Source organism: Choloepus didactylus, chromosome X, assembly GCF_015220235.1.
Source record: "Choloepus didactylus isolate mChoDid1 chromosome X, mChoDid1.pri, whole genome shotgun sequence".
Lineage (NCBI taxonomy): Eukaryota > Metazoa > Chordata > Mammalia > Pilosa > Megalonychidae > Choloepus > Choloepus didactylus.
This window is the reverse complement of record NC_051334.1, coordinates 130,747,158-130,770,501: the sequence shown is the minus strand read 5'-3', so window position 1 is coordinate 130,770,501 and position 23,344 is coordinate 130,747,158. Positions and strand designations below refer to the sequence as shown.

At 39.7% G+C, this 23,344-nt stretch overlaps 1 non-coding gene and 1 pseudogene across 1 annotated transcript; both read right to left on the bottom strand.

Moving 5' to 3' along the window:
• Positions 1-136: 136 nt before the first annotated feature.
• Positions 137-243, bottom strand: LOC119523952. The gene has a single exon (XR_005214752.1). It is a non-coding gene; the product is annotated as a U6 spliceosomal RNA (small nuclear RNA).
• Positions 244-12,881: 12,638 nt separating this feature from the next.
• Positions 12,882-21,717, bottom strand: LOC119522342 (annotated as a pseudogene).
• Between the last annotated feature and the right edge of the window lie 1,627 nt (positions 21,718-23,344).

Here is a 23,344-nt window from a genome sequence, read left to right as displayed (position 1 = left end):
AAGTACCCCAGCTCTTTTTTGGTTACTGTTTGCATGGAATATCTTTTCCAACATTTCACTTTCAATCTTTTTGTGTCCTTGGGTCTAAGGTGAGTCTCTTGTAGACAGCATGTAGATGGATCATACCCTTTTTAAAAAAAATATGGAATGCTTCACGAATTTGCATGTCATCCTTTCTCAAGGGCCATTCTAATCTTCCCTGTATCATTCCAATTTTAGTATATGTGTTGCAAAAGTGAGCATGGATCATACTTTTTTATCCATTCCCCCCCTTAAATGACTTTTAATTGGGGAGTTTAATCCATTAACCTTCAATGTTATTACTGCAAAGGCAGTACTTCAACCATTTTTTCCTTTGGATTTTATGTCATATCTTATTTTTGTCTTTCTTTTTACCCTTTTATTTACCCTTACTTATTATCTTCATTTCTACACTCTCCTCTATGCCTCTCTCTCCTGTCTTTTCCTTTCAGCCTGCAGAGCTCCCTTTAGTGTTTCTTGTAGAGCAGGTTTCTTGTTGATGAACTTCTGTTTGTCTGTGAATATCTTAAACTCTCCCTCATTCTTGAAGGACAGCTTTGCTGGATAAAGAATTCTTGGCTGGCAGTCTTACTCTTTTTCAGTAGCTTAAATATATCATTATCACTGCCTTCTCACCTCCATGGTTTCACAGAGTTGTGCAATCATCAACATAAACAATTTCAGAACACATTCATCACCCCCAAAAGAAACCCTTTCTCCATTAGTAGTTACTCTCCCTTCTCTCCCTATTCCTCCAACCCATATCTACATTCTGTCTCTGTGGATTTGCCTTTTCTGGACATTTCATAAATGGAATCTTATAATATGTTACCTTTTTTGTCTTGCTTCTTTCACTTAGCATGTTCTCAAGTTTCATTCATGTTGTAAAGCACATTTATTACTTCATTCCTTTTTATGGCTGAAAAATATTCCAGTGTGTGAATATACCAAATTTTTAAACCATTCATCAGTTGGTGGGCATTTAGGTTGTTTTTACACTTTGCTATTATAAATAATGCTGTTCTGAATATTTTTTGCATGAGTTTCTGTGTGGACATATATTTTTCTTTCTCTTAAGTGCATATCTATAAGTAGAACTGGTGGGTCATATGGTAACTCTGTTTTTAACCATTTGAGGATCTGCCAGACTGTTTTACAAAATGGTTGTACCATTTTACATTCCCACTAGCAATGCTGAGGGTTCCAGTTTCTCCACATACTTGTCAACCTTGTTATTATACACTTTTTGATTCTAGTCATCCTAGTAAGTTTGAAGTGGTATCTCATTGTTGTTTTGATTTTCCTTTACCTGATGACTAAAGATGTTGAGCATCTTTTCATGTGTTTATTGTCCATTGTATATCTTACTGGTATTATATATCTTATTTGGAGAAATTTCTAATCAGATTCTTTGGCCATTTTTAAAATTGGATTTCTTGTATATTTGTTGTTGAGTTTTAAAAGTTCTTTATATCTTCTTGATACTTGATTTTATCAGAAATATGATTTGCAAATATTTTCTCCCTTTGTGTGGGTTGTCTTTTCACTTTCTTGATGGCATCCTCAGCACAAGTTTTTTTTTTAATTTTGATGAAATACAGTGTCTAGGTTTTGTTTTGTTGCTTGTGCTTTTGATGTCCTATCCAAGAAGGTTTTGCTTAACCCAAAGTCAAGATTTCCCAACTCATTGTTGCCCGGACTGGGCATGAAAATATTTATTTACAAAAGCTACCATTTGCTGAGCACTTGCTATGAGCTTGAAATTATGTCATGCCCTATCAAAAGGTTATTGATGTCAATAACAGCAACAGTAATAGCTAACTTCATTGAACTCTTTTATGCATGATCTCATTTACTTCTCACAACATATCTTTGAATTAAATATGAATATCTCAACTTTACAAATAGGGAAATGGGTCAGAAACATTATCTGCATGTGATTCCGAGAATTGTTGTAGCCATTTTCTGACTATTAAATGACACATTGATGTCAAGCTGTGGAGACAGAAGGGAAATATGGGAAGGACATGCTACTGATGATCTGTTAAATTAACAGTCAAATAACATCAACCACAGCATTAATAGCTCATCAATTGACAACTTAATAAGAGTTATCTCATACAATTATCACAACAGTTCTTTGAAGAAAAACAAACTATGAGAACCCCCACTATAATTAGGAAAATTGGACTCAGAGATGCTAAGAACTGTGACAAACCTCGTTGATTTCTTCCTCTTCTTCCTTATTAGCATTATCCCAATTTTTTCACCTTTTGTGAATCCATGATTTTCTGGGAAGGGTGAAATCTCCAAGCTCAAGGAGGTGAATCGTAATTAATTTCAGTCAATTAGTGGTCTCATTTCCCTTGCTAGTAGTTGGTTTCAGCATGAAAATTGGACTAAATTCTGACCAATGGGACATGAAGGAAAGTCTGCCTAGGAACTTCCAGGAAAGGTTTTCATTGTTTATAAAAAGACTATCATGGGAAGAAACATCCTCTACTTTGCTAAAAATGGTTAGTTCTGATTATAATGCCTAGGATATCTGTAAGCTTGTGGCTCATGCAAGGAGAAATTGCTGACAAACAGGAGAGGGTGGAGGGGATATATAGAAAGATCTGGATCCTTGATGAGCCACAGAATTGAGAACCCTGTGATTGCCCTTCCAGGCTTGTTTAAGCCACTTTTAGTTGGGCTTTCTGTTACTGGCAGCTAAATTAATACTGTCTGATACAAATGCATAGATAGTAAATGGCAGAACCAGGAATAAAAACAAGGTCTGTCTGGCTGCAAAACTCATGCTCTTAATCACTATACTAAAATATCTCTGTTTAAATGGATAAATTTTCAGCACAGGGCTAAGAACTTATGATGTTGTAATATATAAGATGCTGTAGAGTAGAAATCATTTAGTATTGGTAAATAGTAGGTGTGTAAGTTTAGAAGAGAAACTTAAGATCTTAGAGTTGCACGGAAGTTTAGATGTCCTGATCCAACCTCCTGCTTGGTACAGGAATGCCCTCTTACAATATCTATAACTGATGGTCCCTATACTCAAATATTTCCAGTACAGAGTCAAAGGGTGCATTAAGTAAAAGTTAGATTTGGGAATCTGATCTTGTGCTGGTTTGGATATATTATGTCCCCCTCAAAAGTCATGTTCTTTAATGCAAGCTTGTGGGGGGAGACTTATTAGTCTTTTTGATTAGGGTGTGACTTTTTGATTAGGTTGTTTCCATGGAGATGTGACTTATCCAAATGTAGGTGAGACATTTTGATTAGATCATTTCCATGGGGGTGTGGCCCCACACACCCATTCAGTGTAGGTCTTAATTAGATCACTGGACTCCTTTAACAGAAGCTGGGAGAGACATTTGGAGAGACGCTAAGAGCTGACACGGGCACTGACACTTGGAGATGCTTGGAGATGCAGACAGAAGAACGTTTGGAGATGCTAAGCTAAGAGATGAAGCCCAGAGTTCTCCCCAGAGAAGCTAAGAGAGGACTCCCAGATGCTTAGGGAAAAATGCCCCAGGAGAACCAAGCAGAGAGCTGAGAGAAGCTAAGAGGGACAGAAGGCCACTGACATTTTGGAGAAAGCCATTTTGAAATGCAACCCAGGAGCAAAGGACCAGCAGACACTGGCCACATGCCTTCCCAGCTGACAGAGGTGTTCCGGACTCTGTTGGCCTTCCTTCTGTGAAGGTATCCTCTTGTTGATGCCTTAGTTTGGGCACTTTTCCGGCCTTAGAATTGTAAATTTGTAACCTGGTAAATCACCTTTATAAAAGCCAATCCATTTTTGGTGCTTTGTATAATGGCAGCTTCAGCTTACGGAACAGATCTCTATCTGAATTCTGACTCTACCACCTAACTTAGCCTTTCTCAGTTTGGAAAATGGGCACAAAAATAATCACTCAAGTTCATTGTGACATTTAATGTGATAATGAATATAAAATATCTGACAGAATGGATTGTACAGAGCTCACTGTCTCATAAGGCAGATCATTTGGTTTTTGGACATACAGTCATTTCTAATAAGAAAAATTGAATCCTATCCAAGCATCTGGGAAGAAGGAATCACAATCTTCATTTTTGATGGCTAAAGTATTTTGAAGGATGCTGGCTGATAGTAAGGGTAGCTATTGCACAATTCTATAGGCAGAGGGATCTCTGGGATCCCACCTGACATTTGCCCTTTTAAACTCCCAAATTTCAATTATATGAAAGATCGTATCTTTTTAAATGAATGCAACAATATCTCTCATCTCATAAATTCTTCTTAAAATGTGATTTTAACACTCTTTCTACTGAAGGGTGGGCTCTATATTCCCTCCCCTTGAATCTGAGTGGGAGTTTGTGAATGCTTCCATCAACTGAGTACATTATAAATGATGTTACATTATGTGCAAAGCTAAGTCATAAAAAAGACACAGCTTCTTTGAGACACTTGATCAGGGGAATCCAGTCATGATGCTGTGAGACAACCCAAACTAGCCCACAAAGAGAGACCACCTAGAGTGGCAAATATGGAGGGGAACTGAGTCCTCCAGCAGCACTCTTCTAAACTTCTGGAAGAGCAACATAAACATTCACATCCCCTTTTTTGATATAGAATGAGAATTCTGTGTTTTGCTTGGCACAAGTAAAATTTATGGGTAACACCTTTCACTGCCCTTACACTTGCCAAACTTTCTCAGAGATGGGATATAGGTTATATTTCATAGTTTAAAAATTAATTGTTATTTATATAAGTAATACATATTTGAGTTAGCATTATTTATTTCACATCATTACTTTCCACAAGTTAGTTTTCTTCTTGCTGAATTATGTTCTCTAATAATTTTTTCTAAGTGTTTCTGTGGGTGGTAAATCTTCTGGATTCTTATGTGTCCAAAACTTCTTTATGTCTTCCTCCCACTTCTGTAACAGTTTGGTTTGGCATTAAATTCAAGGTTTAAAATTATTTTCACTCATCAGATTGAAGATATTGCTCCATTGCTTTCCTGAAATTGTTTTTGCCATTGGGAAGCATGATGTCCAACTGATTCTTGTTCTTTTGTAGGTGGTGTTTATTTTCTCTCTGAAAGATTTTAGTATTTTCTTGTTTTCCCTGATGCTCTAAAACTTCACTGTGATGTGTCTGGATTTAGGGTTTTTGTTTGTTTGTTTGTTTTACTGTTCTTGTTTTTATAAATCATACTCTTTAGCACTCAGAAAGTCCCTTAAATCTGAAGATTAATGACATCATTTCAGGGGAATTTGTCACTATTACTTCTTCATACATTGCTTTCCTTCCATCCTTTCTATTTCAATTTAATGTAACTTCTATAAGAAAATGTGGAAATTTCTCAGTTGATCTATTCTTCATGCCTCTCACCTTTCTTTTCATACTTTCTATTCATTTCTTTCTTTGTACTATCCTCTGGAAGAATGCCTCAGCCCAAGTTTCCAGCTCACTGACTTAATCTCTTTCATGTCCATACTGCTGTTCAATCCATCTACTGAACATTTTAATTTCAACTAAGTTGTTTATTTTCAAAACCACCTATTTTCCATATTTACTTTTTTTGTCAAAATTAATTGTTCTTTCATAAATGTGATATCTTTTCCTATCATTCTGAGGATTTATCATTTTTATATGCACATTGTGAGGGCTCTATTTCTCTGGCAAAAATCCTTTCATTTGTTAAGCTTATTGTCTCTATTTCATGGTATTTGATTTAATTAAATGTTTTGTGAGTCTCTTATTACATGTTTCTCTTTGTAGTTGATGTTTCTTATTAAACTATCTTCCCATTCTCTTTATGCAGCCTATTTCAGAGAATAGGGGTATGCCAGTTTGAAACTGTTATGTACCTCAGAAAAAGCCATGCTCCTTTAACCCAGTCCTGTGAGTACAGACCTACTGTGGGTGGGATCTTTTGATTAGATTATTTCCATTTAGCTATGACCCTGCCCATTCAAGGTGGGTCTTAATTAGTTTATTGGAGTCCTTAAGGCAGCTCAGGGAGAGAGAGAGAGAGAGCTCAGAGCTGACACAGACCCAGACACTTGGAGACGCAGACAGAGAGATGTTTGGAGATGCTAATCCAAGAGAGACAGAAGTCCAGAGACATTTCAGAGAAAGCCAGTTTGAAACCAGAAACCAGGAGAAGAAGAACTAACAGACATTGCCATATGCCTTCTGATGTGACATAGGAACCCTGGATGCCACTGGCCTTTCCTCAGAGAAGGAATCTACTTCTTAATGCCTTAAATGGGATATTTTCATGACCTTAGAACTGTAAATTTGTGAACTAATCAACCCCCACTGTAAAAGCCAATTTATTTCTGATATATTGCATTCTGGCAGCTTTAGCAAACCGAAATAAGGGGAGACAGAAGTAGCTACTGCTTCTAGTGAGAGTGGGGGAGATGGAGAACATGCCACAAGGAAGGGTACCCAGGTGAATCTGTGTGCCTTCCTGTTTCTCCTAAATACTATAATCTATTTGGACATTGCCCATTACCCAAGACACTACACTTTCAATTCTGATAGATCCTTCTGTTACTGCTAGTTGGTTCGAGTAGGGGGTGGAGGGATGGACAAAAGTTGAGTTTCTGGTTTTTCTTACTGTTATGCAAAATGGTTGCCTCTAAGCCCCTTCATGGTCATTGTTTTCACCATTTGGCATGAGAATTCTTAGGGTAGCTTTCATTATCTATAACAATATTTTACCATATTCTCCCATACATATCCTGGGCTGCAGTTTCCTTCTTTAATCTGATCCCATCTACTTCCTGTCTTTGAAGGATTCTTCTCAGTTTTTGGCCCATCAAGGGTGTTTTAAAGCATGACTATATATTTAATCATTTTTCTGTTGTATCAGGTAGATACAACAAGTAACAGTGGCTCAAAGAAAGTATAAGCTTATTTCTCTATTACTTAAAATTTGTAAGGAAGCTGCCCAGGACTGATATGGTTGTTTCATGATCATCCAACTCCTCAGTCTATCCTATTACTCTTCCATTCTCAGTACTTCCTTGTTCTGGATCACTTCCTGGTCCAAGATGTCTGAGCACAAATCATCACATTCACATTTCAGCCAGTAGGAAGGAGTAAAGAGTGAAAGAGGTGTGTTCCTCCATCTATACATACTTCCAATAAATTGTACATGATACTTCTATATTCTGGGAATCTGATAAATGTGTTCTTTATGTATACCATGCATACTACTAGGTATTTTACATATGATGTTTAATTTACTCCTCAAAACTATCTTCATAATATTCCCAATTTATAGATAAACTCTATTAACTTGATCAAGGTCATACAATTAGTGAGCTGTGGAACTAGAATTTGAACCCAGATCTAATACCAAAGTCCACATTATTAGGTTCTTTCCACTATTCTAGTGGTTCTCAACCTTTGCTGTACTTTAGAATCAACAGGATTAACTTAAAAAAATACTAATGTTTTGGACTCATACCAATCAATTAAATAAAAGTAAAGAGTGTTTCGTACAAGTTTTCCATGTGATTCTACTGTGAATCCAGGTTTGAATACTACTGCACTTATTAAATTGCTTCCCTTTTTAACTATGTATATGTACTTCTGTCACGTATTTTCCTGATTACCTGATTGTATATGCTCCACTTAGGTTTGTACTTGTGTGTATATTTTTTTTATTTTTTATTGAGATTGTCCACATATCATGCAATTATCCAAAGATCCAAAGTGTACAATCAATTGCCCCTGGTACCATCATACAGCTGTGCATCCATCACCACAATTCATTTTTTTTTCAATGTTTAGAACATTTTCATTACTCCAAAAAAGAAATAAAGACAAAAAAGGAAACTCCAATCCCCCCATACCCCTAACCACAGCCCCCCTCCATTATTGATTCACAGTATTGGTATAGTACATTTGTTACTGTTGATGAAAGAATGTTAAAATGCTACTAAATGTAGTATATAGTTTGCAATAGGTGTATTTTTTTCCCTGTATGCCCCTCTACTATTAACTTCTAGTTATAGTGTCATACATTTGTTTTGGTTCATGAAAGAGATTTCTAATATTTGTTCAGTTAATCACGGACATTGCCCACCACAAGGTTCAGTTTTATACATTCCCATCTTTTAACCTCCAACTTTCCTTCTGATGACATACATGACTCTGAGCTTCCCCTTTCCACCACATTCACACACCATTCAGCACTGTTAGTTATTCTCACAACGTGCTAATGTCATCTCTGTCCATTTCCAAACATTTAAGTTCAACCCAAACACTCTGCTAGTGATAAGCAACTGCTCCCCATTCTTTAGCCTGATTCTATATCCTGGTAACTTATATTTCATGTCTATGGGTTTACATATTATACTTAGTTTATATCAGTGAGACCCTGCAATAGTTGTCCTTATGTGTCTGACTTATTTCACTCAATATAGTGCCCTCAAGGTTTCTTCATCAATCCATTTTTTAAGACAGTTTTGTTCACACACCATACATTCTATCCTGAGTAAACAATTGATGGTTCCCTATATAGTCACATATTTATGTATTCACCATCATCACCACTATCTATATAAGGACATCACCATTTCTTCCACAAAGATGGAGGAAGAGTCAAAGAAGGTAGAGAGACTAAAGAAAAAGAAAAAAGAAAGAGAAAAAAAACATGACAGCTGGGAAGCCACAATAGGATAGATAGCATTAAACTAAAGTAGAATAAAGACTCAGACAACATTACCAATACCAAGAGTCCCTTACCCCTCCCTTATGTCCCCCTCTTATATGCATTTAGCTTTGGTATATTGTCTTTGTTAGATTAAAGGAAGCATAAAAATTTTTTTCTGTTAATTATAGTCTCTAGTTTGTATTGATTGCATTTTCCCCCCAATACCTCGCTATTTTTAGCACCTTGCAAGGTTGACATTCATTTGTTCTCCCTCATGAAAAAAAATTTGTACATTTTATCAAAATTGTTAAGCACTCTAGGTTGCACTGAGTTATGCAGTCCCAGTCTTTATCTTTCCTCTTTCCTTCTGGTGTCCCACATGCTCCTAATCTTCCTATTTCAACCATACTCACAGTCATCTTTGCTCAGTGTACTTACATTGCTGTGCTACCATCACCCAAAACTGTGCTCCAAACCTCTCACAACTGTCTTTTCTTATCTTTTTGTAGTGCTCCCTTTAGTATTTCCTGTAGAGCAGGTATCTTGTTCACAAACTCTCATTTTCTGTTTGTCATAGAATATTTTAAACTATCCCTCATATTTGAAGGACAATTTTGCCAGATATAGGATTCTTGGTTGGTGGTTTTTCTCTTTCAGTATCTTAAATATATCATACCACTTCCTTCTTGCCTCCGTGGTTTCTGCTAAGAAATCGGCACATAGTCTTATCAAGCTTCCTTTGTATGTGATGGATCACTTTTCTCTTGCTGCTTTCAGGATTCTCTCTTTGTCTTTGACATTTGAAAATCTGATTATTAAGTGTCTTGGTGTAGGCCTATTCAGATATATTCTGTTTGGGGTATGCTGCACTTTTTGGATTCATAATTTTATGTCTTTCATAAGAGATGGGAAATTTTCATTGATTATTTCTTCTATTATTGCTTCTGCCCCTTTTCCCTTCTCTTCTCCCTCTGGGACCCCCATGACACGTCCATTCAAGCATTTCATGTTGTCATTCAATTCCCTGAGATCTTGCTCATATTTTTCCATTCTTTTTCCCATCTGTTCTTCTGTGTGTAGGATTTCAGGTGTCTTGTTCTCCAGTTCCTGAGTGTTTTTTCTGCCTCTTGAGATCTGCTGTTGTATGTCTCCATTGTGTCTTTCATCTCTTGTGTTGTGCCTTTCATTTCCATAGATTCTGCCAGTTGTTTTCTTGAACTTTCGATTTCTACCTTATATTTGCCCAGTGCTTTTATTACACACTTCATCTCTTTTGCCTTATCTTCCCTAAACTTTTTGAATTGATTTAGCATTAGTTGTTTCATTTCCTGTATCTCAGTTGAAGTGTAAGTTTATTCTTTTTACTGGGCCATATCTTCATTTTTCTTAGCATAGGTTGTAGTTTTCTCTTTTCTATGCATCTGGTTTCCTTGGTTACCCCAATCAGGTATTCCCAGACCAGAACAGGCTTAGATCTCAGAAGGGGGCCATATTCAATATCAGTTCTCCCTGAGGGTGTGTCTTAGAAGATTGACACACCTTGTGAGGCCTCAAGGCAATGTGCTTTTCCTCACCTGCCCAGCAGGTGGTGCCTGTCAGCCTGTCACTCTCAACTGGTGTAAGGAGGAGTGGCCCCTTTAATTCTCAGCTTAAGTTGTTTCTGGTTTGATTGTTTTCCCCCAGGCCCTGGGGTCTGGTTCTGAATGGATGGCAGGTAGTAGAACTGGGCCCCACCCCCTTCCTCTTAGGGAACATATACCCCCTAGGGATTTTTCACCTCCATTTAAATAGGTTTTTGTCTCTCTGACTCTGCTATCACCACCCTTGTTTGGGTCAGAGTATTGTGAAATGAAAATGGCTGAGGCTTTCTCCACTGAGCTGCTCAGGTTGAGAGAGAGAAAAAGGGACAGAAAGTCCCCTTTCAGGGTCAGTCCATGGCCCCTAGTTTTACCTGTCAGCCAGAGATAGCACCCAGTCCCCTGGGCTCCCCCTCCTGAGACAGAGAAGTCCCCTGGGTCTTCAAGGTCAGTCATCACTAAAAGCCTCTGTCTGCTTGGGGATTTGCAGCTTGCATTGAGCAGTCCACATTTGCCAATTAAAAGCTCAATTTGAGCTGGCCTGAGGTATATTAACTTGTTCAGACAGTGCTGCTCTCTATCACAGCGAGGCTTTGCAGTTCAGTCTTGTTCTAGTTTGCTAATGCTGCTGGAATGCAAAACACCAGCAATGGATTGGCTTTTATAAAAGGGATTTATTTGGTTACACAGTTACAGTCTTAAGGCCATAAAGTGTCCATCAGCAAAGTGTACCTTCACTGGAAGATGGTCAATGGTGTCCGAAAAACCTCTGTTAACTGTGAAGGCACGTGGCTGGGGTCTGCTCCAAGTTCTGGTTCCAAAATGACTTTCTCCTAGGATGTTCCTCTCTAGGTCACAGCTCCTCTTCAAAATGTCTCTCTCAGTTACTCTTGGGGCATTTGTCCTCTCTTAGCTACTGTGCATTCTTCAAAGTGTCCCTCTTGGCTGTAGCTCCTCTTCAAAATGTCACTCTCAGCTGCCCTGAGTGCCTTCTGTTTGTCAGCTCATTTATATGGCTCTAGTGATTTAATTTAGACCCACCCTGAATGGGTGGGGTAACACTTCCATGGAAATTATCCATTCAGAGTCATCACCCACAGTTGGGTTGGGTGCATCTCCATGGAAACACTCAAAGAATTACAATCTAATCAACACTGATACATCTGCCCACACAAGATTGCATCAAAGAATATGCATTTTGGGGGACATAATACATTCAAACCAGCACAAGGCTGCTGCTGTGGGGGGAGGGGACTCCCAGCTCACATTCACAGTTTCTACTCACAGATTGCATGCTGTGATCTCAGGCATTCCTCCCAATCCAGATTGGTGCACGATGTGTGGACAGTCATGGTTGTCCCCCAGCCATTACTCCAGATCATTTACTAGTTGTTCCTGGTTGTTTATTAGTTGCTCCTGGGGGACTAACTAATTTCCACTCCTCTCTATGCCACCATCTTCTTCTGTCTCTGTGTTTATAATTTTTAAAAAGTATTTTGAAGAAATACCTAGAAGTACCTTATTTCTTATTTGCATCAAATGAAGAAAAAATGTGAAGGAATATATCAGACATGCAAATTTGTACAGATTTGAGAAATCAATGTAATCTGCCATATTAACAGGCTAAAGAAGAAAAATCACATGATCATATCAACCAATGCAGAAAAAGCCTTTGACAAAATTCCACACCCATTCATGATTTAAAAAAAAAAAAACTCTCAGAAAACTAAGAAAAAAGGGGAATTCACTCTACTTGGTATAGATCATCTACAAAAAACTCATATAGCTAATGTCATACTTAAAGGTGAAATACAAGCTACAAACTAGAAGAAAAATTTGCAAATCGTGTATCTGACAAAGTACTCATACCTAGAATATATAATGAACTGTCAAAACTCAACATTAAAGAAAACAAAAAATCCAATTACAAAATGGGCAAAAAGCACAAAGAATCATTTCACTGAAGATATACAGTTAGCAAATAAGCACATGAAAAGATATTCAACATTGTTAGATATTATAGAAATACAAATTAAAATCAAAAAGTGATATCACTACACACATATAAGAAAGGCCAAAAAAATAGTGACAATTCCAAACACTGGTGAGGATATAGAGAAACTGAACCCCTTAGACACTAGTGGTGAGAATATAAGCTATTACAGCCACTCTGCAAAACAGTTTAGCAGTTTCTTATAAAGCTAAATACGCAAATATCATGTGACTCCTGGTCATTTAAGAAATAAAAACTTACAGCCTCACAAAAACCTGTACATGATTATTTATACAACTTTATTTGTTGCAGCCAGACACTGGAAACAACCAAAATGTTCCTCAAATAGGTGAATGGATGAACAAACTATGCTATATCTGGACCATGATGTGCTATTCAGCAATAAAAATAAACTGGCTCTATAAAATCTGTTTAAGAGGAAAAACAAACAACCAAAACAAAAAAATTACCATAAACAAAAAGAAAAGATAGCTTGGGGGAAAATGACACACATATGAAAGAGAAAATGGCTAAGTCCTTACTAAACAAAGATTTGTTGCAAATCAATCAGAAAACAAAAATAATCCCCAGAAAAATGGACAAAGGAAATGAACAGTTGCCATAAAACTAAATATAAATGATCAAAAAAAATGTTGAGAGTGCCTTTGGCTGGGCATAAATGAAGATGCTGCCTGCATAGAGGATAACCACGATAGTGAGGTCAGAAGCACAGGTGGAAAAGGCTTTGTGACATCCATTGGTGGTCATTTAAGAGGTCCCACTGACAGAGAGTGACCCACCCAGGATAAAAATGGCTATATCTGCTGTGGCTATGGCAGTGCATGAGAGGTTGCACAAGGGGGAGACATCACAGAAAAAGTGGTTGATGATGTTGGGGCCACAGTAACACAGCAAGAAATGAGAAAAATTTTGAACATGGACATGTTAAAACCTCCAGCTCAGGAGCCAGCTGGCAGCTGAGTACACAAACAGCCACTCACAATGACAGAATAGTGGTGAGGATGGCAGATGGCCATATGATCGTAGGCCATAATCGTGAGAAGGACACACTCAGTGAATCCCAAGCCCATGAAAAAGTAGAGTTGTGTCATGCAGCCCTCAAAGGAATTCTCATTACCTTGTTCAAGTCCAAGAAAGCCAGCAAGCATCTTGGGAGCATTAACAGTGATGTACCAGATCTCCAGTAAGGACATTTTAGATAGAAATAAATACATAGTCCACTTCCTGGTAATTTTGACACTGCTTTCCAATATGAACAAGTTAGGGTGGTCACTACCCAGATATCTCTGAAGATTGAGACAGTGATCAAATGAGAGGAAGGGGTAGCAATAGACAAGATATGATTTAACAAAGGATTTTGAACACTGACTCTATATAAATATTTTGTTTTTGTTTCTAGGGTACTAAAATAGCTAGAAGGAAATAATTGATGTAGTGGAACTGTAACCCATAATATGCTTTGAAATTTCCTCTATAGCTACTTGTTAAACTGTACTTTGAAAGTTATCACCTTTCTGTATATATGTTTTATAACATAATAAGGAAATAACTGAAATTGTGGAACCATAACCCATAATATTATTTGAAATTGGCTCTCTAACTACTTGTTAAATCATACTTTGAATGTTATCACATTTCTGTATATATGTTATATTTCACAATAAAAATGAAAAATAAAGAAATAAATACATAGGTGGATTGGTTAGGTTCATGTGTCAACTTGGCCAGGTGATGGTACCCAGCTGTCTAGTCAAGCAAGCACTGGCCTAACTGTTGCTGTGAGTACATTTGTGGCTGCTTAATAAATCAACAGGCTGGTTTATTAAATCATCAGTCAATTGGCAGCAGCTGTGACTGATGAGTCAATGAAGGGTGTGTCTTCCACAATGAAAGAATGCAGTCAGCTGGATTTAATCCAATCAGTTGAAGATTTTTAAGTGAGACAGACAGATGAACTTCATTTCTTCTTTAGCTGACCAGCAAAGTGTTTCCTGAGGAGTTTGTCAAAGTTGCCAGTTCATTGCCTGAGGACCTCATCAAACACGTTCATCAAAGTTGCCAGTTTGCTGCCTGCCCTATGAAATTTGGACTCGTGCATACCCACAGTTGTGAGACACTTTTATAATTCTTATATTTATAGATATCTCTCATTGATTCTGTTTCCCTAGAGAACCCTAACTAATACAACTTGGTACTAGGAGTGGTTCTTGAGAAACAGAATCTTAAAATGGACTTTCACAATTTGTTTTCTACTCTGATTAGATTCAAAGGCACTAATGACTCCATTTCCAATAATCAGGATGGCACTGACAGTCCATGGCATGCGTTGGCAAAGGAGATACACAAAATAGCACCGTTTGATTCTCCTAATCATACTCTTGTATGAAGCAAGGCTCTGGGTGACAGTGTTTTTGACACCTTCACAGAGTTTTGCAGAATTAAGAGGTATAATGATGTTGGCTGGCTGCTCTTAGATATGCTGGATAAAGTTATAAGAGAAAGGGATGAGCTACAGGCTTCAAATTTAAAACTTAAGTGCTGAATGACAGATGTAAAAGTTTCCATAGGTGCCCTGAAAGAAAATCTTATTTCCTGTGGCCACAGACCTGAGATTTCTGAAAACCAGATGCAGACTCTCATTGTGTGAGTAGCAGATTTACAACATAAACTAAAATCTCAACCTCTCAGGGTGTCTGCTGTTAAAGTAAAGGCACTGATTGGAAAAGAGTGGGATCCTGAAAGTTGGGATGGGGACATATGGATTGATAATAATGGCAGTGAGGACATTGGAACCCGGGATTCTGCTGAGTCATTGTTAGATTTACCTGTAGTGGGCTGTCCTGAGGAAACAGCCCCTCTATCTCCAGTCTGCCATGAGGAAACAGCTTCCCCACCTTCAGTTTGCCCTGAGGAGCCTGCCATCCAACCTCCACCTAAAGAGATTAACACTTCAGTGCCTGCTAATCCTGTAATCACCTCCCCTGAGGAAGCAGCCCTCACTCCTCTGTCTGGAGAGATAAATCCTGTTTTAAGAGATGAAAATGCAACAGAATGTCCTGAGGTAAATTGCTTGAGGGATACTTCTAATTCTTTTCATGTTCCACCCCCACCACCAGTCTTTGCTTCAAGACCTATAACTAGACTAAAGTCCCAACAGGTCCGGAAGGGTGAGGTACAAAGTGTGACCCATGAGGAAGTATGCTATACTCCAAAAGAACTGTATGAGTTTTCCAACTTATAAAGACAGAAACCAGGGTAATATGTGTGGGAATGGATATTAAGGGTGTGGGATAATGGTGGAAGGAATATAAGGTTGGATCAGGCTGAATTTACTGATATGGGCCCACTAAGCAGAGATTCTGCATTCAGTGTAGCTCGAGGGGTTAGAAAGGGTGTTAACAGTTTGTTTGGGTGGTTGGCTGAAACATGGATCAAAAGGTGGCTAGCATTACTGGAGGTTGAATGCCAGAACTGCCCTGGTATAATGTAGAGGAGGGGATTCAAAGGCTTAGAGAGATTGGAATGTCAGAGTGGATTTATCATGGCAGACCTGCTCACACACCCCTGGAATGTCCAGAGGATACACCTTTTACCAGGACTGTGAGGAATAAATTTGTGAGACTAACTCCATCATCTCTGAAGAGCTCTGTAGTTGCCCTTCTCTGTAGGTCAGATATTACTGTAGGAACTGCTGTCACTGAGCTGGAATCCTTAAACACAATGATGATAATTGGATCCCGAGTTGGCAGAAGCCAAGTGGCTGCAGTTAATCACCACAGACAAGGTGAGTGTGGCTACCATAATGGAAAACAGGCTCAAAGCAGCAATCAAAATAATCTGACTCGCAGAGACTTATGGCATTGGCTAGCAGATCATGGAGTATCAAGTAGTAAAATAGATGGGCAATTGACTAAATTCTTGTTTGAACTATATAAATAGAAGAATTCTAGGTCAAGTGAACAAAAGTCTCCCTTGAATTACAAAAACAGAGAGTCATGGCCCCTTAATCAATTCCCAGACTTGGGACAGTTTACAGATCCAGAACCCCTTGAATGAGGGGAATGCTGGGTACCCTTGGGGAAGGACCCTGTTACACTGCCAAAAATTTATACTGTTAATCTTCCTCCCAGCCTTCCCCTGGGGGACCTAAGGCCTTTTACCAGGGTAACTGTTCATTGGGGAAAAGGAAATGATCAGATATTTCATGGATTATTAAACACTGGTTCAGAAGTGACATTAATTCCAGGAGACCCAAAACATCACTCTGGTCCAGGAGTCAGAGTTGGGGCTTATGGAGGTCAGGTGATCATGGAGTTTTAGCTCAGATCCATCTCACAATGGGTCCAATGGGTCCCCGGACCCATTCTGTGGTTATTTCCCCAGTGCCAGAATGCATGATTGGAATAGACATACTCAGCAACTGGCAAAATCCTCACATTGGTTCCCTGACTTATGGAGTGAGGGCTATTATGGTGGGAAAGGCCAAGTGGAAGCCACTAGAACTGCCCCTGCCTAGCAAAATAGTAAACCAGAAGCAATACTGGATTCCTGGAGGGATTGCAGATTAATGCCACTCTTAAGGACTTGAAGGATGCAGGGGTGGTGATTCCCCCCACATCCCCATTCAACTCTATTTGGCCTGTGCAGAAAACAGATGGGTCTTGGAGGATCAGTGGATTATTTTAAGCTTAACCAGGTGGTGACTCCAATTGCAGCTGCTATTCCAGATGTGATATCATTGCTTTAGCAAATCAACACATCCCCTGGTACCTGGTATGCAGCTATTGATCTGGCAAATGCTTTTTTCTCAATTGCTTTTAGTAAGGACCACCAGAAACAGTTTGCACTCAGCTGGCAAGGCCAGCAGTTTACACTCACTGTGCTACCTCAGGGTTATATCAACTCTCCAGCCCTATGCCATAATATTGTCTGCAGGGATCTTGATTGTTTCTCCCTCCCACAAGACATCACACTGGTCCATTATATTCATGATACCATGTTGATTAGACCTATTGAGCAAGAAGTAGCAACTCCTCTAGATTTGTTGGTAAGGTATTTGCATGGCAGAGGATGGGAGACAAATTCAACACCTCAATAAAATTTCTATGTGTCCAGTGGTGTGGGGCCTGTTGAGATATCCCTTCTAAGGTGAAGGATAAGCTGTTGCATCTGGTCCTTCCTATGACCAAAAAAGAGGCACAATTCTTAGTTGGCCTCTTTGTATTTTGGAGACAACATATTTTTCATTTGGGTGTGCTGCCTTGGCCCATTTACCGAGTGACTAGAAAAGCTTCTAGTTTTGAGTGGGGACCGGAACAAGATAAGGCTCTGTGACAGGTCCAAGCTTCTGTGTAAGCTGCTCTGCTGCTTGGACTATATGATCCAGCTGACCCAATGGTGCTGGAAGTGTCAGTGGCAAATAAAGATGCTGTTTGGAGCCTTTGGCAGGCTCATATAGGAGAATCACAATGCAGGCCCTTAGGATTTTGGAGCAAAGCTTTATCATCCTGTTCTAGTTTGCAAATGCTGCTGGAATGCAAAACACCAGAAATGGATTGGCTTTTATAAAGGAGGGTTTATTTGTTACACAGTTACAGTCTTAAGGCCATAACGTGTCCAAGGTAACACATCAACAATCAGGTAACTATACTGGAGGATAGCCAATGGTGTCTGGAAAACCTCTGTTATCTGGGAAGGCATGTGGCTGCCATCTGCTCCAAAGTTCTGGTTTCAAAATGGCTTTCTCCCAGAACATTCCTCTCTAGGCTGCAGTTCCTCAAAAATGTCACTCTTAGTTGTTTTGGGGGCATTTTTCTTCTCTTAGCTTCTCTGGAGCAAGTCTGCTTTCAACGGCCATCTTCAAACTGTCTCTCATCTGCAGTTCCTGTGCATTCTTCAAGGTGTCCCTCTTGGCTGTAGCAAGCATGCTTCTTCTGTCTGAGCTTATATAGTGCTCCAGTAATTTAATTCAGACCCACCTGAATGGGTGGGGCAACACCTCCATGGAAATTATCCAACCAAAGGTCTTGTCCACAGTTGATGTAATCACATCTCCATGGAAACATCCAAAGGATTCCAAAATCTAATCAACACTAATATGTCTGCCCACACAAGATTGCATCAAAGATAATGGCATTTTGTGGGACATAATACATCAAACTGGCACACATCCTCTGCAGATAACTACTCTCCATTTGAGAAACAGCTGTCGGCCTGCTACTGGGCCTTAGTAGAGACAGAACGCTTAACCATGGGCCACCAATTTACCATGAGAACTGAGTTACCTATCATGAGCTGGGTGTCATCTGACCCGCCAAGCCATAAAGTTGGGCATGCACAGCAGCACTCCATCATAAAATGGAAATGGTATATATGAGATAAAGCTCGAGCGGGTCCTGAAGGCACAAGTAAGTTACATGAGGAAGTGGCCCAAATTCCCATGGCCCGCACTCCTTCCACCTTACCTTCTCTTTCCGAGCCCACAGCTATGGCATCTTGGGGAGTTCCTCACAATCAGTTAACTGAGAAAGAGAAAACTCAGGCCTGGTTTACAGATGGTTCTGCACAATATGCAGGCACCACCCGAAAGTGCAGAGCTGCAGCACTGCAGCCCCTTCCTGGGATGTCCCTGAAGGACAGTGGTGAAGGGAAATCCTCCCAGTGAGCAGAACTTTGAGCAGTGCATCTGGTCGTTCACTTTGCTTGTAAGGAGACCTGGCCAGAGGTGCATTTGTATACTGAATCATGGGCTGTTGCTAACGGTTTGGATGGATGGTCAGGGACTCAGAAGAAACATGATTGAAGACTGGTGACAAAGAAGTCTGGGGAAGCGGCATGTGGATAGACCTTTCTGAGTGGGCAAAAAACATGAAGATATTTGTGTCCCATGTGAATGCTCACCAGAGGGTGACTTCAGCAGAAGAAGATTTTAATAACCAAGTGGATAAAATGACCCATTTGGTGGATACCAATCAGCCTCTTTTCCCAGTAACTCCTGTCATTGCCCAATGGGCTCATGAACAAAGTGGTCATGGTGGTAGGGATGGAGGTTATGCATGGGCTCAGCAACATGGACCTTCACTCACCAAGGCTGACCTGGCCACAGCCACTGCTGAGTGTCCAATCTGCCAGCAGCAGAGACCCACTCTCAGTCCCCAATATGGCATCATTCCTTGGGGTGATCAGCCTGCTACCTGGTGGCAGGTTGACTGCGTTAGACCACTTCCATCATGGAAGAGGCAGTGATTTGTTCTTACTGGAATAGATGCATACTCTGGATATGGGTTTGCCTTCCCTGCATGAAATGCTTTCGCTGAAACTACCATCCATGGACTTACAGAATGCCTTATCCACCATCATGGTATTCCACACAGCATTGCTTCGGACCAAGGAACCCACTTCACAGCAAATGAAGTGAGGGGATGGGCACATGCTCATGGAATTCTCTGGTCTTACCATGTTCCCCATCATCTAGAGGCAGCTGCGTTGATAGAATGGGGAAATGGCCTGTTGAAGACTCAATTACGGTGCCAACTAGGTGTCAATACCTTGCAGGGCTGGGGCAGTGTTCTCCAGGAGGCTGTGTATGCTCTGAATCAGCATCCACTCTATGGTGCTGTTTTTCCCATAGCCAGGATTCAGGGGTCCAGGAATCAAGGAGTAGAAATGGGAATGGCACCATTCACTGTCATCCCTAGTGATCCACTAGGAAAACTTTTGCTTCCTGTCCCTGCAAGCTTAAGCTCTGCTGGTCTACAGGTCTTGGTTCCAAAAGGAGGAGTGCTTCCACCAGGAAACACAACAATAATCCCATTGAACTGAAAGTTAAGATGGCCACCTGGCCACTTTGGGCTTCTTATGCCTCTGAATCAATAGGCAAAGAAGGGGATTACTGTACTGGCTGGGATGATTGATCCTGACTATCAAAGGGAAATAGCACTGCAACTACACAATGGAAGTAAAGAAGAGTTTTCCTGGAATACAGGAGATCCCCTAGGGCATCTCTTAGTACTACCATTCCCTGTGATTAGTCAATGGAAAACTGCAACAACCCAATCCAGGCAGGACTACCAATGGCCAAGAAACTTCAGGAATGAAGGTTTGGGTCACCCCACCAGGCAAAGAACCATGGCCAGCTGAAGTGCTTGCTGAGGGTAAAGGGAACATGGAATGGGTAGTGGAAGAAGGTAGTGATAAATATGAACTATGGCCATGTGACAAGTTATAGAAACGAGGACTATGATGGCATGAATATTTCCTCCTTGTTTTGTTATGAGTATGTTTGTATTTGTCTGTAAAGAAAATATTTTTGCTTTCTTCTCTGTCTCATCCCCTTATCATATGACATAAGCTGTGTTGTTCATTTTTCTGTATTTAAGCTAAAGGAAATCAAATTTAAGAGTTAATGTCACCCAAGGACTTGCACCCTATTCTGGAGAGATTTAGTATGTTTCTGGTTGTACTCTGCACAGCAGAGTATTGTTAGATGAAATATATGTCTTTTATTGTTCTCTATTTAGAGATAAAGTATGGTTTTAGATGATGTTTATAACTTCCAAATTGACAAGGGGTGGACTGTGATGTTAGGTTCATGTGTCAACTTAGCCAGGTGATGGTGCCCAGCTGTCTGGTCAAGCAAGCACTGGCCTATCCATTGCTGCAAGGATGTTTGTGGCTGGTTAATAAACCAACAGGCTGGTTTATTAAATCACTAGTCAATTGGCAGCAGCTGTGACTGATGATGTCAATGAAGGGTGTGTCTTCCACAATGAGAGAATACAGTCAGCTGGATTTAACACAATCAGTTGAAGACTTTTAAGTGAGACAGACAGAGGACTTTCATTTCCTCTTTGGCTGACCAGTGAAGTGTTTCCTGAGGAGTTCATCAAAGTTGCCAGTTCATTTCCTGAGAAGTTCATCGAACACCTTCATTGGAGTTGCCAGTTTGCTGCCTGCCCTACAGAATTTGGACTCGTGCACACCCACAGTTGTGTGAGACACTTTTATAAACCTTATATTCATAGATATCTCTCATTGATTCTGTTTCCCTAGAGAACCCTAGGTTTTTGGAGAGTGGAGTGATTCTTAACTTCCATGATGATGAGTGTGTTCTCAGTCAGCAACAACAAAAAGAACACCAGAAAAAGGCATTTCTCTAAAAAGTTTGCAGATGAGGATTGTGGGAAGATGGCAGACTAGGGAGACCCAGGACTCAGTCTGAAACAAAGATTTTGGAATTCCAGAGATGTGAACATCCATGGATAGTGGGAGGGAGAGGCTGAAGAACAGTAAATTCTTTCTCTGCTGCAGCTACCAGTGACTGTCCCCCACACTTGTAGCAGGACACTGCGGGGTCCAGCCCCTGGCTAGCCTGCTGGTGACAGAAAGGAACATTAAAGTCCCCTTCCCAAAACCAGGGTGGGCATGGCTGATCACTGCTCATAGCTTTTGATTACTGAATTCTGATCACTAGAGGCTCAGCTCTGAGGACAGACGTTGTTTCAACTTGTATTGACAATGAAAGCAGCAACCATTGTTTCAACCCACCCTGGACAAGGATGGTGGCAGTGGAGATCTAAAGTTGATGTGCTTCCTCAGGGCTATGGAGGACAGGTAGCTAAAGGGCTGCATTTGCTGGGCAGACCAGAAATACTCAGCTTTGAAGAGCTATTGGAGAAGCTCTTGGCACCCTTCCTGATTGTCTCCTCAGGGTGCTTTGAACCACATCAAAATTAAAAACTTTTGTGCCTCAAAGGGCTTTATCATGAAATTAGAATGACAACCTATACAATGGGAGAACATATTTGGAAACCACATATCTGATAAAGGTTTAATATTCCGAATATAAAAAGAAATCTTTCAACTTAACAACAAAGAGACCAACAACCCAATTTAAAAATATACAAAAGACTTCAATAGACATCTCTCCAAAAGGGATATACAAGCCAGCCAAAAAGCAAAGGAGAAAATGTTCAACATCATAAGCCATCAGGGAAATGCAAATCAAAACCACAATGAGATACCATTTCACACCCATTAGAATAACTGCTGTTAAGAAAATGGAAAATAACAAGTGTTAGAGAGGATGCAGAGAAATAGGAATTCATTCAATGCTGGTGGCGATGTAAAATGGTGCAGCCGCTGTGGAAGACCATTTGGTGGCTCCTCAGAAAGCTAAGTATAGAACTACCATATGACCTGGAAATCCCTCTACTAGGTATATAACCCAAAATAATTGAAAACAGGCACTCAAAGAGATATTTGCACACCAATGTTCATGGCAGCTTTATTCACAGTGGCCAAAAGATGGAAGCAACGCAAGTGTCCATCAACAAATGGATGGATTAAAAAAATGTGGTATATAAATACAATGGAATATTATTCATCTGTAAAAAGTAATGACATCCTGATAAGGTGACAACTTGGATGAACATTGAAGACATCATGTTGAGTGAAATAAACCAGACACAAAAGGACAAATATTGCAGGATCTCACTGGATTAAGACAACTAGAATAAGCAAATTCATAGAGTCAGAATCTATAATATAGGTTACCAGGGGACAGGGTGGGGATAGGGAATCAGAAGTTAAGGTTTAAAATGTACAGGGTTCCTACTTGGAATGATTGGAATGTTTTGGTAATGGATGGTGGTGATGGTAGCACAACATTGTGAACTCAATTAACAGCCATGAAATATATACCTGAATATGTTTAAAACAGGCAGTGTTAGATTGTAAATAGGGTAATGGAATAAAAATTTTTACAAAATCCATGGAACTACACTACACAAACAGTGAGCCCTAAGTTGAACTATGGACTACAGTTAATAATACAATTATAAAAATGTGCTATCATCAATTGAAACAAATGCTCCAAACCAATACAATGTGTTGGTGGTGGAGTGATGTCAGGGAATCTCATATTTTATGCATGATTGTTCTGTAAAACCACAACTTCTCTAATAAAGAAAAACAGGGAAAAAGTTTGTGGACATTAATTCATTTAATCTTCACAACAACCCTTGTGAGGTAGTACTATTATTAGTCCCATCTAATACCTGATGAATCTG